Consider the following 15,466-nt stretch of genomic DNA (forward strand, 5'->3'; position numbering starts at 1 on the left):
GAACTCTGAGAATTCATTAATAAAGTCCGAATAGGGCCCTGGGGGGCGGTAGATAACAGCCAGGTGTAGAGGCAGCGGTGTGACAGACCTCATAGTAAGCACCTCAAACGATTTATATTTATTATTCATGTTAGGACTAAGGTTAAAGTTTTTGTTGTATATTAGTGCGACCCCCCCACCCCTTTTGAGCGGACGGGCAATATGCGCATGTGTAAAGTTAGGAGGACATGCCTCATTTAGCGCAAAAAAGTCGTTTGGTTTAAGCCAGGTTTCGCTGAGACCGATGACGTTAAGATTGTTGTCTCTGATAATATCATTAACTAACAACGTTTTAGGAGACAATGATCTTATGTTAAAAAAACCTATATTATAGGTAGTGGGCTGTTTTAGGGAGTTTTTGATCAAATTATCCGTAGTAGCAATATTAATAATGTTGTGTTTATTATGCCCAGTGCATTTAGTATAGTTACGACCATATCTAGGAATTGATACGACAGGAATTTTCCGATTGTTTGATTGTTGCTTTGATAAACTGCACGCATCATGGTTAGCCACCTCAGTAACGGGGATTTTCCGATTGTTTGTTTGTTGCTTTGATAAACTGCACGCATCATAGTTAGCCACCTCGGTAAAACACATGTCCAACTCTGAAACACTCAAAGCAGAAAAAACTTGTTCTAATTTAACTGACTCCTTACCCAGACCAGTAGTCTCGCATTTTCCATCTAAATCCGTCTTCGGGATGGAGGAAAGTGGTGTTCTGTGGGGATTAGCCTTCTGCTTTGTTTTAAGCCCCGCTCGGCATCCGCGTTTCCGATCACACCGCTGGCGTCTGCTCCGTAGACGGCCCCCGCTGCTACTAGACTCCCCTGCTTCACAGGCCGCTGGATGTAGCCGCCGATGTATTCCCATGCTAGTTAGCAAGTCTAGCACGCAAGTGTCTATCAGTCCAAAACGGCCCGATTCGTCCACATCCAGAAGTGTCTGGCGGTCGTACGTGATCACGGAGTGACCACGATGCGAGCCAGCCATAAAGTTTGTGGAATTGTCCGGTATTTCTGCCAAATGTTCCATCTTTAGCAGGAGCTCCTCGAGAGCGCAGCCCGTCCGGGCGCCGCCATCTTGGATATATATATATATGTATGTATATATGTAACAGTTGTTCTCCTCCTGAGGGTAAAGTTTTTCCGACGCAGGCATTGATTAAGCCAGCCACTCGTTGCACCAAACACCACACCGGTGTCTCTCGTGTCACTCGTGGTGGCGTACAACTACTTGGCCTTAATGCGGATCATTTTGCGGGACTCACGGTGGTTCAGTCCACGAAGGTGATGTATCCACTGACACAAATTAGCATCAAGCTCGTCGCTCACTTTCTTCCTAACTCCGCCAGATAAGCGAGCCCGTTTTCCATCAATTGCCGACTGAGATAATACATCTCCCTTTTTTTGTTTCCATTTGCCTACACGTTTGGGGTCAACGCTAAACTGCCTGGCCGCTGCCAAACCAGAATTCTGCTCCGCATACCTTACAACCGCTAGCTTGAACTTTAAGTCAAACTTTATGTTCTTCTTCCCCCTTAAAGTATTCCCGTCCATCAGTTAATTCACAGAATGGGCTGAGACTCCGGGCAGCTATTAGGACATGGGCGGTTATTTGCCCAAGGGCGTTTACTTGATAACATACGGTATATACGTGTATGTACGTACGTATATGTGTGTACGTATATGTGTGTGTACATATTATAATAATATGATGAACTAAAGGAAAAACAATTTAATGGATTTTAAGAGTATGTGAAAGTTGTACTCCCACCGTGACAACCTTCTCAAAGTTGTATAATCAATCAGAAATATCAAACAGCTAAAATGCTCCAAACATCGGTAAGTGTGGAGAGATCGTTTTACATTTTCCCATCATGCACTCTCATGGATTTAAATGGGTGTTATTTTGAAATAGTTTTTCATAATATCCACAATGTTCAGTGAGCATGTTGTGTTATGTGTGACCATGTTTGTTGCATTATATTATTTTTTTTTTGCACCATGACTAAGGAAGGTTGTTTGGAATGTGTCATAAGGGGTAAATGCTTTGCTGTGATTTAAAATAACTTTCGAGGGTCATTGATCAGATTTTACTCACGTTGTCTACATGATGGCAGCGTTCAGAATCCACATGGTATTTAAGATTCATTCATCGTAGATGTGAGCGGGCCATAGTTTGGACACCCCTCGTTTTTTTTTCAAAATCCACTAATAATGTTATGTTATGTTATTATTGTCAGCTAACTAACCAACCAACGGACTAAAAAAAAACTCAGGAATGTACATCTTAGCTGAGGTAGGAAGGGGAAAGAAACATACTCTTCTTCTTATTGACCTGAGAGCAGCAAGATAATTCAATCCAAGTCCAACAGGCTTAATGAATCCTCCAAAATCACTTGTGTTTTCTTCAAGATAAAATGTGTACACGAGTGTTCAAACAGAAAAAAAAAACAGAAAAAAAACTGGTCAACAATACTAAATAGCAGCTTGGAAATGTATCTTTATTAGTATGCATTGCAGTCAAGAAATGTAGAGTACGTCGTTCCTGACTGACAAAGACGACACGGTAGGAAATATGCTTTAGATATGCTTTAGGGTGAAATAAATAGTGTTTTAAACGTAATTTGCAATAGCTCAGAGTTGTATTTTTAAGTACTCTGTAAAGTCAAGTACATATCTGACTTTTCAACAGTCTGCATACTTAAACAGAGGAACTGATATGTTTACTCGTGATGACTCTGGAAGTGCAAATGTCAATATTCTGTATGTAATTGATCAATAATAGGATCTTACCAAACTATATAAATAATAATAATAATAGTACCTACAGTATGTGGAGGGGAGATGTAGCCAGCGCTGCCTGCAGGAGCAAAAGTCACCGCCTCTGTCCATGGTGCTGAGGACAGATCAGAAGGGGTCGTGGCCGTGTTGACGGCGAGACACAGCTGGCAGGTGATTAGATTTCATAGGTGGTACATGTTCAAGTAATCATCGGTTGTCTTTAACAGCAAGCGGCCGGGAGCAGGAGGGGAGTGAGGATACGGACGTGACTGAAAAGTCACGTTCTGTTGGATGGAAAACTTTTGTGAAAACATTATTATTAAAACCTTGTTCAAATCTGCAAGCTTGGCTCCTGTGCCGTGTCTGACAGTGGGACCGCTTGAAGTGTCATCCCATTCCTAACCCATAGGGTTCAATATGATGTCGGTACACCTTTTGCAGCTATTATGGCGTCAACTCTTCTGGGAAGGCTGTCCACACGATTGCAGAGTGGGTTTATAGGAATTTTTCACCATTCTTCCAAGGTCACTTACTGAGGCCTGGCCCTCAGTCTCCGTTGTAATTCATCCCAAAGGTGTTCTATTAGGTTCATGTCAGGGCTCTGTGCAGGCCAGTCAAGTTCATCCACATCAGACTCTGTCATCCATGTCTTTATGGATCTTGCTTTGTGAAATGGTGCACAGTCATGTTGGAAGAGGAAAGGGGCCCGCTCCAAACTGTTCCCACAAGGTTGGGAAAATGGAACAATCAAAATTGCCGGATGGAAAAGTCGGATTCATCACACCAGAGATGGTGTCTCCACTGATCTAGAGTCCAGTGGTGACGTGCTTTACACCACTGCATCTGATGCCTTGCATTGGACTTGGTGATATATGGCTTAGATTCAGCTGCACGGCCATGTAAACCCATTCCATGATTTTCTCTGCGTACTGTACGTGGGCTAATTGGAAAGTCACATGAAGTTTGGACCTCTGTAGCAACTGGCTGTGCAGAAAGTCAGCGACCTGTTTGCACTATGCCTTTCAGTATCCGCTGACCACACGCTGTCCATTTATGTGGCCTAACACTTTGTTGCTGAGTTGCTGTTGCTAAATGCTAGCCTGCTATAATTAGCATGCATCAAGTACCAAACTATGACTGAAGTGTATACCTTCAAAATGAGCTTTAAAAAGCTAGCTACTAAACTTAGGATACCAACAGGTATCATTCGTCAAATAACAAATTATTTGATGCTGAGGTGTATACCTGCCAAATTAGCTAAAAAATTCAAACAAGCTAATGTAACCATTCTAAAATGCTAACCGCAATATGCGTCAAGGACCAAAATATACCACTCAGAAGTATGCACCTGAAAATTATGTTTAAATGCTAGCCTGCTAGTGTTAGCATTCTTCAAGCAGCAACATATGACTGTAGTGTATACCTGTAAAACTGGAATTAAAATTTTAGCATACTGAGGTTTCATTCATCAACTAACAAATTATTTGGAAATTGTGTTGAAATGCTACCCTGCTAAGGCTAGCATTCTTCAGGCAGAAAAATATGACGGAAGTGTAAAGCTATAAAATTGGGTTAAAAATTCTAGCACACTAACGTTAGCATGCTAACAGGTATCATTCGTCAACTAACAAATTATTTGACGCTGAGGCGCAAAAGTAGCTACAAAATTCAAATATGCTAATGTTACCATTCTAAAATGCCAAATGCAACATTCATTAAGTACCAAAATATAACACTCTGAAGTGTGTACCTGAAAATTATGTTTACTGTAAATGCTAGCTTGCAAATTTTTAACATTCTATTAGTGACAAAATATGAATGAAGTGTATATCTATAAAATCGGCTTGTAAATTCTAGCATACTAACCTTAGCATGCTAACAGGTATCATTCGTCAACTAAACTTATTTGAAAATTGTGTTGACATGCTAGCCTGCTAATGTTAGCATTTTTCGAGCAGCAAAATATGACTGAAATTTACACCTATAAAATTGGCTTGAAAATTCTAGTATACTAACGTTATCATGCCAACATGTATCATTTGTCAATTAACTAATTACTTGACGCTGAGGTGCACAATTAGTTAAATAACTCAAACATGCTAATCTTACCATTTTAAAATGCTAACTGCAACATGAGTCACGTACCAAAATATACCACTCTGAAGTGTTTACCTGAAAATTACGTTGAAATGCCAGCCTGCTAATGTTAGCATTCTTCAAGCAGCATGTGCGTGAACATTTTAGCATACTAACATTAGCATATTAACAGGTATCATTCGTCAACTAACAAAATACTTGACGCTGAGGTGCAAAATTAGCTAAAAAATTCAAACACACTAATGTTACCATTCTAAAACTCTAACTGCAACATGCATCAAGTACCAACATATACTACTCGGAATTGTGTACCTGAAAATTATGTTTACTGTAAATGCTAGCCTGCTAATTTTTAGCATTTTTCAAGTGACAAAATATGACTGAAGTGTATACCTATAAAATTGGCTTGAAGATTCTAGCATACTAACGTTAGCAGGCCAACAAGTATCATTCGTCAACTAACAAATTATTTGAAAATTGTGTTGAAATGTTAACCTGCTAATGTTGCATTCTTCAAGCAGCAAAATATGACAAAAGTGTATACCTATAAAATTGTGTTAAAAAATTCTAACATACTGATGTTAGCATGCCAACAGGTATCATTTTTCAATTAACAAATTACTTGACGCTGAGGTGCAAAATTAGTTTAATAATTCAAACACGTTAATGATACCATTCTAAAATTCTAACTGCAACATGTATCACTACCAGCATACACCACTCTGAAGAGTGCACCTGAAAATTGTGTTGAAATGCTAGCCTGCTAATGTTAGCATTCTTCAAGCAGCAAAATATGACTGAAGTGTATACCTATAAAATTGGCTTGAAAATTCGAGCATACTAACGTTAGCATGCCATCAGGTATCATTCGTCAATTAACACATTATTTGAACATTTTGTTGAAATGTGCAAAATTAGCAAAAAAAATTAAAACACGCTAATGTTTCCATTCTAAAAAGCTAACCGCAACATGTGGCAACTACCAGCATACACCACTCTGAAGTTTTCACCTGAAAATTGTGTTGAAATGCTAGCCTGCTAATGTTAGCATTCTTCAAGCAGCAAAATATGACGGAACTGTATACCTATAAAATTGTGTTAAAAATTCTAACATACTGATGTTAGAATGCTAACAGTTACCATTCGTCAATTAACAAATTACTTGACGCAGAGGTGCAAAATGTGTTAAAAAACTCAAAAACGCTAATTTTACTATTCTAAAATGCTAACTGCTACATGCGTCAAGTACCAAAATATACCACTCTGAAGTGTGTACCTGAAAATTGTGTTGAAATGCTAGCCTGCTAATGTTAGCATTCTTCAAGCTGTAAAATTTGACTGAAGTGTATACCTATAAAATTGGCTTGAAAATTCTAACATATTGATGTTAGCATGCCAACAGGTATCATTCGTCAACTAAAAAAATTGTTGAAAATTGTGTTGAAATGCTAGTCTGCTAATGGTAGCATTATTCAAGCAGCAAAATATGACTGACGTTTACACCTATACAATCGGCTTGAAAATTCTAGCATACTAACATTAGCATGCCAACAGGTATCATTCGTCAATCAACAAATTACTTGACGCTGAAGTGCAAAACTAGTTAAAAAACACAAACACGCTAATGTTACCATATTAAAATGCTAACTGCTACATGCGTCAAGAACTAAAATATACCATTCTGAAGTGTGTACCTGAAAATTGTGTTGAAATGCTAGCCTGCTCATGTTAGCATTCTTCAAGCGGTAAAATATGACTGAAGTGTACACCTATAATATTTACTTAAAACCAGGTATATTTTGTCAAGTAACACATTATTAGACTTGAGACGTATATCTGCCAAATTAGAAAAAAATGTTTATTTGAAAATTTGTGTTGAAATGCTAGCCTGCTAATGTTGCATTTTTCAAGCAGCAAAATATGACGGAGGTGTATACCTATAAAATTGTGTTAAAAATTATATCATACTGATGTTATTAGCATGTTACAGGTATCATTCATCAATTAACAAAATACTTGATGCTAACCTGCTAATGTTGGCATTCTTCAAGCACCAATATATGACGGAAGTGTAAACCTATAAAATTGGCTTAAAATTTCTAGCATATTAAAGTTAGCATGCCAACAGGTATCATTCGTCAACTAAAAAATTACTTGAAAATTGTGTTAAAATGCTAGCCTTCTAATGTTGCATTCTTCAAGCAGCAAAATATGACGGAAGTGTATTTCTATAAAATTGTGTTAAAAATTCTAACATACTGATGTTTGCATGCTAACAGGTATTATTCGTCAACTAAGAAATTATTTGAAAATTGTGTTGAAATGCTACCCTGCCAATGTTGGCATTATTCAAGCAGCAAAATATGACTGAAGTTTACACCTGTGAAATTGGCTTGAACATTCTAGAATACTAATGTTAACATGCCAACAGGTATCATTCGTCAACTAACAAGTTATTTAAAACTTGTGTTAAAATCCTAGCCTGCTAATGTTGCATTCTTCAAGCATCAAAATATGACGGAAGTGTATACCTATAAAAATTGTGTTAAAAATTCTAACATACTGATGTTAGCATGCTAACAGTTATCATTCTTCAATCAACAAATTACTTGACGCTGAGGTGCAAAATTAGTTTAAAAACTCAAAAACGCTAATGTTACTATTCTAAAATGCTAAATGCTACATGCGTCAAGTACCAAAATATACCAATCCGAAGTGTGTACCTCAAAATGTTGTTGAAATGCTAGCCTGCTAATGTTAGCATTCTTCAAGCAGCAAAATATGACTTAAGTGTATACCTATAAAATTGGCTTGAAAATTCTAGCATACCAACATTAGCATGCCAACAGGTATCATTCGCCAACTAAGAAATTATTTGAAAATTGCGTTGAAATGCTAACCTGCTAATGTTGTCTTCTTCAAGCAGCAAAATATGATGGAAGTGTATACCTATAAAATTGTGTTAAAAATTCTAACATACTGATGTTAGCATGCTGACATGTATTATTGGCCAACTGACAAATTATTTGAAAATTGTGTTGAAATGCTAGCCTGCTAATGTTGCATTCTTCAAGCAGCAAAATATGACTGAAGTGTATACCTTTAAAATTGGCTTGAAAATTCTAGCATACCGACGTTAGCATGCCAACAGGTATCATTCGCCAACTAACAAATTATTTGAAAATTGCGTTGAAATGCTAACTTGCTAATGTTGCCTTCTTCAAGCACCAAAATATGACGGAAGTGTATGCCTATAAAATTATGTTAAAAATTCTAACATACTGAGGTATCATTCGTCAATTAAAAAAATACTTGATGCTGAGGTGCAAAATTAGTTAAAAAGAACAAACACGATAGTGTTACCATAATAAAATGCTAACTGCTGCATGCGTCAAGAACCAAAATATACCACTCTGAAGTGTTTACCTGAAAATTGTGTTGAAATGCTAGCCTGCTAATGTTAGCATTCTTCAAGCAGCAATATATGACTGAAGTGTAAACCTATAAATTTGGCTTGAAAATTCTAGCACATTAACGTGAGCATGCTAACAGGTATCATTTGTCAACTAAAAAATTACTTGAAAATTGTGTTGAAATGCTAGCCTGCTAATGGTAGCATTCTTCAAGCGGTAAAATATGACTGAAGTGTACACCTATAAAATTTACTTAAAACCAGGTATCTTTCGTCAAGTAACACATTATTAGACTTGAGGCGTCTATCTGCAATATTAGAAAAAAAAATAAAAAGTTAGCACGCTAATTTTAGAACGCTAATTAAAAAAATTAGAAACAATTAGCTGGACCCCCCCCCGCGCTACGAGCTAATGCAGTCGTAAATCCAGCTCGGTGTGGCTCTTAAACACGTCTCCCAAGATGTGATTTGTGGTTTTTCGCTCGTAAAAACTCCTCAGGCCTATTGTGTCGAACAAGCCCATACGTGTTCCGCGCCTGGCTGGAAAAGCTTTTGTGACGCACGACCGGGAAGCCACACGCTTCCCATTAAAAGACTCCGACTTTCCATCCCTCGAATGCCGCCGCCCTTGACAACACTAAAAACATCCAATAAAAGCACCGCGGCTGATCGTCACCCTTCATCTCTAATAAAAGGCAAATTAGCCGACAAGGCGATAATATCCCGGATTTTAACCAAGGAGTTTCATAGGGGACTGACTCGCCGTAATTGGCGCCACCGTAAACATGCGCTTTATTGCCTTTATAAAGTATTCATGCGCCGTGCGCTCAGACTGCTTCACGCGGCGCGAGTGGGGTAATAAAAGCCGAAATGAAGAGGAATGGATGATGATTGTGTGAATATACTCTGTAAGCATTTGGACAACTTCTTAAAACTTACTGATGAAGGCTCCTTTTGGATAGGAAAGTACAGACTTGAAGAATTTTTAAGACAATTTTATAGGTTTACACTTCAGTCATATATTGCTGCTTGAAGAATGCTAACATTAGCAGGCTAGCATCAAGTATTTTGTTCATTGACGAATGATACCTGTCAACATGCTAACATCAGTATGATATAATTTTTAACACAATTTTATAGGTATACACCTCAGTCATATTTTGCTGCTTGAAGAATGCAACATTAGCAGGCTAGCATTTCAACACAATTTTCAAATGAATAATTTTTTCTAATTTTGCAGATATACGAATCAAGGCTAATAATGTGTTACTTGATGAAAGATACCTGATTTTAAGTAAATTTTATAGGTGTACACTTCAGTCATATTTTACCACTTGAAGAATGCTAACATTAGCAGGCTAGCATTTCAACAAAATTTTCAAGTAATTTTTTAGTTGACGAACGATACCTGTTAGCATGCTAACGTTAGTGTGCTAGAACTTTCAAAACAATTTTATGGGTTTACACTTCAGTCATATATTGCTGCTTGAAGAATGCTAACATTAGCAGGCTAGCATCAAGTATTTTGTTCATTGACGAATGATACCTGTCAACATGCTAACATCAGTATGATATAATTTTTAACACAATTTTATAGGTATACACCTCCGTCATATTTTGCTGCTTGAAGAATGCAACATTAGCAGGCTAGCATTTCAACACAATTTTCAAATGAATAATTTTTTCAAATTTTACAGATATACGAATCAAGGCTAATAATGTGTTACTTGACGAAAGATACCTGATTTTAAGTCAATTTTATAGGTGTACACTTCAGTCATATTTTACCACTTGAAGAATGCTAACATTAGCAGGCTAGCATTTCAACAAAATTTTCAAGTAATTTTTTAGTTGACGAACGATACCTGTTAGCATGCTAACGTTAGTGTGCTAGAACTTTCAAAACAATTTTATGGGTTTACACTTCAGTCATATATTGCTGCTTGAAGAATGCTAACATTAGCAGGCTAGCATCAAGTATTTTGTTAATTGACAAATGATACCTGTTAACACGCTAACATCAGTATGATATAATTTTTAACACAATTTTATAGGTATACACCTCCGTCATATATTGCTGCTTGAAGAATGCAACATTAGCAGGCTAGCATTTCAACACAATTTTCAAATAAGTACTTTTTTGTAATTTTGCAGATATACCCCTCAAGTCTAATAATGTATTACTTGACGAAAGATACCTGGTTTTATGTGAATTTTATAGGTGTACACTTCAGTCATATTTTACCACTTGAAAAATGCTAACATTAGCAGGCTAGCATTTCAACACAAATTTCAAGTAATTCTTTAGTTGTCGAATGATACCTGTTAGCATGCTAACGTTAGTGTGCTAGAATTTTCAAGCCAATTTTATAGGTTTACACTTCAGTCATATATTGCTGCTTAAAGAATGCTAACATTAGCAGGCTAGCATCAAGTATTTTGTTAATTGACGAATGATACCTGTCAACATGCTAACATCAGTATAATAGAATTTTTAATACAATTTTATAGGTATACACCTCCGTCATATTTTGCTGCTTGAAGAATGCAACATTAGCAGGCTAGCATTTCAACACAATTTTCAAATAAGTGTTTTTTTCTAATTCGGCAGATATACGCCTCAAGTCTAATAATGTGTTACTTGACGAAAGATACCTGGTTTTAAGTAAATTTTATAGGTGTACACTTCAGTCATATTTTACCACTTGAAGAATGCTAACATTAGCAGGCTAGCATTTCAACAAAATTTTCAAGTAATTTTTTAGTTGACGAACGATACCTGTTAGCATGCTAACGTTAGTGTGCTAGAACTTTCAAAACAATTTTATGGGTTTACACTTCAGTCATATATTGCTGCTTGAAGAATGCTAACATTAGCAGGCTAGCATCAAGTATTTTGTTCATTGACGAATGATACCTGTCAACATGCTAACATCAGTATGATATAATTTTTAACACAATTTTATAGGTATACACCTCCGTCATATTTTGCTGCTTGAAGAATGCAACATTAGCAGGCTAGCATTTCAACACAATTTTCAAATGAATAATTTTTTCAAATTTTACAGATATACGAATCAAGGCTAATAATGTGTTACTTGACGAAAGATACCTGATTTTAAGTAAATTTTATAGGTGTACACTTCAGTCATATTTTACCACTTGAAGAATGCTAACATTAGCAGGCTAGCATTTCAACAAAATTTTCAAGTAATTTTTTAGTTGACGAACGATACCTGTTAGCATGCTAACGTTAGTGTGCTAGAACTTTCAAAACAATTTTATGGGTTTACACTTCAGTCATATATTGCTGCTTGAAGAATGCTAACATTAGCAGGCTAGCATCAAGTATTTTGTTAATTGACAAATGATACCTGTTAACACGCTAACATCAGTATGATATAATTTTTAACACAATTTTATAGGTATACACCTCCGTCATATATTGCTGCTTGAAGAATGCAACATTAGCAGGCTAGCATTTCAACACAATTTTCAAATAAGTACTTTTTTTGTAATTTTGCAGATATACCCCTCAAGTCTAATAATGTGTTACTTGACGAAAGATACCTGGTTTTATGTGAATTTTATAGGTGTACACTTCAGTCATATTTTACCACTTGAAAAATGCTAACATTAGCAGGCTAGCATTTCAACACAAATTTCAAGTAATTCTTTAGTTGTCGAATGATACCTGTTAGCATGCTAACGTTAGTGTGCTAGAACTTTCAAGCCAATTTTATAGGTTTACACTTCAGTCATATATTGCTGCTTAAAGAATGCTAACATTAGCAGGCTAGCATCAAGTATTTTGTTAATTGACGAATGATACCTGTCAACATGCTAACATCAGTATAATAGAATTTTTAATACAATTTTATAGGTATACACCTCCGTCATATTTTGCTGCTTGAAGAATGCAACATTAGCAGGCTAGCATTTCAACACAATTTTCAAATAAGTGTTTTTTTCTAATTCGGCAGATATACGCCTCAAGTCTAATAATGTGTTACTTGACGAAAGATACCTGGTTTTAAGTAAATTTTATAGGTGTACACTTCAGTCATATTTTACCACTTGAAGAATGCTAACATTAGCAGGCTAGCATTTCAACAAAATTTTCAAGTAATTTTTTAGTTGACGAACGATACCTGTTAGCATGCTAACGTTAGTGTGCTAGAACTTTCAAAACAATTTTATGGGTTTACACTTCAGTCATATATTGCTGCTTGAAGAATGCTAACATTAGCAGGCTAGCATCAAGTATTTTGTTCATTGACGAATGATACCTGTCAACATGCTAACATCAGTATGATATAATTTTTAACACAATTTTATAGGTATACACCTCCGTCATATTTTGCTGCTTGAAGAATGCAACATTAGCAGGCTAGCATTTCAACACAATTTTCAAATGAATAATTTTTTCAAATTTTACAGATATACGAATCAAGGCTAATAATGTGTTACTTGACGAAAGATACCTGATTTTAAGTAAATTTTATAGGTGTACACTTCAGTCATATTTTACCACTTGAAGAATGCTAACATTAGCAGGCTAGCATTTCAACAAAATTTTCAAGTAATTTTTTAGTTGACGAACGATACCTGTTAGCATGCTAACGTTAGTGTGCTAGAACTTTCAAAACAATTTTATGGGTTTACACTTCAGTCATATATTGCTGCTTGAAGAATGCTAACATTAGCAGGCTAGCATCAAGTATTTTGTTAATTGACAAATGATACCTGTTAACACGCTAACATCAGTATGATATAATTTTTAACACAATTTTATAGGTATACACCTCCGTCATATATTGCTGCTTGAAGAATGCAACATTAGCAGGCTAGCATTTCAACACAATTTTCAAATAAGTGTTTTTTTCTAATTCGGCAGATATACGCCTCAAGTCTAATAATGTGTTACTTGACGAAAGATACCTGGTTTTAAGTAAATTTTATAGGTGTACACTTCAGTCATATTTTACCACTTGAAGAATGCTAACATTAGCAGGCTAGCATTTCAACAAAATTTTCAAGTAATTTTTTAGTTGACGAACGATACCTGTTAGCATGCTAACGTTAGTGTGCTAGAACTTTCAAAACAATTTTATGGGTTTACACTTCAGTCATATATTGCTGCTTGAAGAATGCTAACATTAGCAGGCTAGCATCAAGTATTTTGTTAATTGACAAATGATACCTGTTAACACGCTAACATCAGTATGATATAATTTTTAACACAATTTTATAGGTATACACCTCCGTCATATATTGCTGCTTGAAGAATGCAACATTAGCAGGCTAGCATTTCAACACAATTTTCAAATAAGTACTTTTTTGTAATTTTGCAGATATACCCCTCAAGTCTAATAATGTGTTACTTGACGAAAGATACCTGGTTTTATGTGAATTTTATAGGTGTACACTTCAGTCATATTTTACCACTTGAAAAATGCTAACATTAGCAGGCTAGCATTTCAACACAAATTTCAAGTAATTCTTTAGTTGTCGAATGATACCTGTTAGCATGCTAACGTTAGTGTGCTAGAATTTTCAAGCCAATTTTATAGGTTTACACTTCAGTCATATATTGCTGCTTAAAGAATGCTAACATTAGCAGGCTAGCATCAAGTATTTTGTTAATTGACGAATGATACCTGTCAACATGCTAACATCAGTATAATAGAATTTTTAATACAATTTTATAGGTATACACCTCCGTCATATTTTGCTGCTTGAAGAATGCAACATTAGCAGGCTAGCATTTCAACACAATTTTCAAATAAGTGTTTTTTTCTAATTCGGCAGATATACGCCTCAAGTCTAATAATGTGTTACTTGACGAAAGATACCTGGTTTTAAGTAAATTTTATAGGTGTACACTTCAGTCATTTTTTATTACGTGAAGAATGCTAACATTAGCAGGTTAGCATTTCAACACATTGTTCAAGTAATTTTTTAGTTGACGAATGATACCTGTTAGCATGCTAACGTTAGTGTGCTAGAATTTTCAAGCCAATTTATAGGTTTACACTTCAGTCATATATTGCTGCTTGAAGAATGCTAACATTAGCAGGCTAGCATTTCAGCAATTCTTTAGTAAGAAAATTGAAGTCATTAGAAAGGAGATTAAAGACAATGCGTCCCAGCTACAACGGGGTTCTATTAACACTGACACGATTGTATATACGGCGGATACTGCCCTCCAAAATAGTTTCTCTCGTTTTGAGGAAATAACATTAGAGGAATTGTTACAACGTGTAAATGGAATAAAACAAACAACATGTTTACTTGACCCTCTTCCTGGGAAACTGATCAAGGAGCTCTTTGTATTATTAGGTCCATCAGTGCTAAATATTATAAACTTATCACTTTCCTCGGGCACTGTTCCCCTAGCATTCAAAAAAGCGGTTATTCATCCTCTTCTTAAAAGACCTAACCTCGATCCTGACCTCATGGTAAACTACCGACCGGTGTCTCACCTTCCCTTTATTTCAAAAATCCTCGAAAAAATTGTTGCGGAGCAGTTAAATGAACACTTAGCGTCTAACAATCTATGTGAAACCTTTCAATCCGGTTTCAGGGCAAATCACTCGACGGAGACAGCCCTCGCAAAAATGACTAATGATCTATTGCTAACGATGGATTCTGATGCGTCATCTATGTTGCTGCTCCTCGATCTTAGCGCTGCTTTCGATACCGTCGATCATAATATTTTATTAGAACGTATCAAAACACGAATTGGTATGTCAGACTTAGCCCTGTCTTGGTTTAACTCTTATCTTACTGATAGGATGCAGTGTGTCTCCCATAACAATGTGACCTCGGACTACGTTAAGGTAACGTGTGGAGTTCCCCAGGGTTCGGTCCTTGGCCCTGCACTCTTCAGCATCTACATGCTGCCGCTAGGTGACATCATACGCAAATACGGTGTTAGCTTTCACTGTTATGCTGATGACACCCAACTCTACATGCCCCTAAAGCTGACCAACACGCCGGATTGTAGTCAGCTGGAGGCGTGTCTTAATGAAATTAAACAATGGATGTCCGCTAACTTTTTGCAACTCAATGCCAAAAAAACGGAAATGCTGATTATCGGTCCTGCTAGACACCGAACTCTATTTAATAA

Source organism: Nerophis ophidion, linkage group LG24, assembly GCF_033978795.1.
Source record: "Nerophis ophidion isolate RoL-2023_Sa linkage group LG24, RoL_Noph_v1.0, whole genome shotgun sequence".
Lineage (NCBI taxonomy): Eukaryota > Metazoa > Chordata > Actinopteri > Syngnathiformes > Syngnathidae > Nerophis > Nerophis ophidion.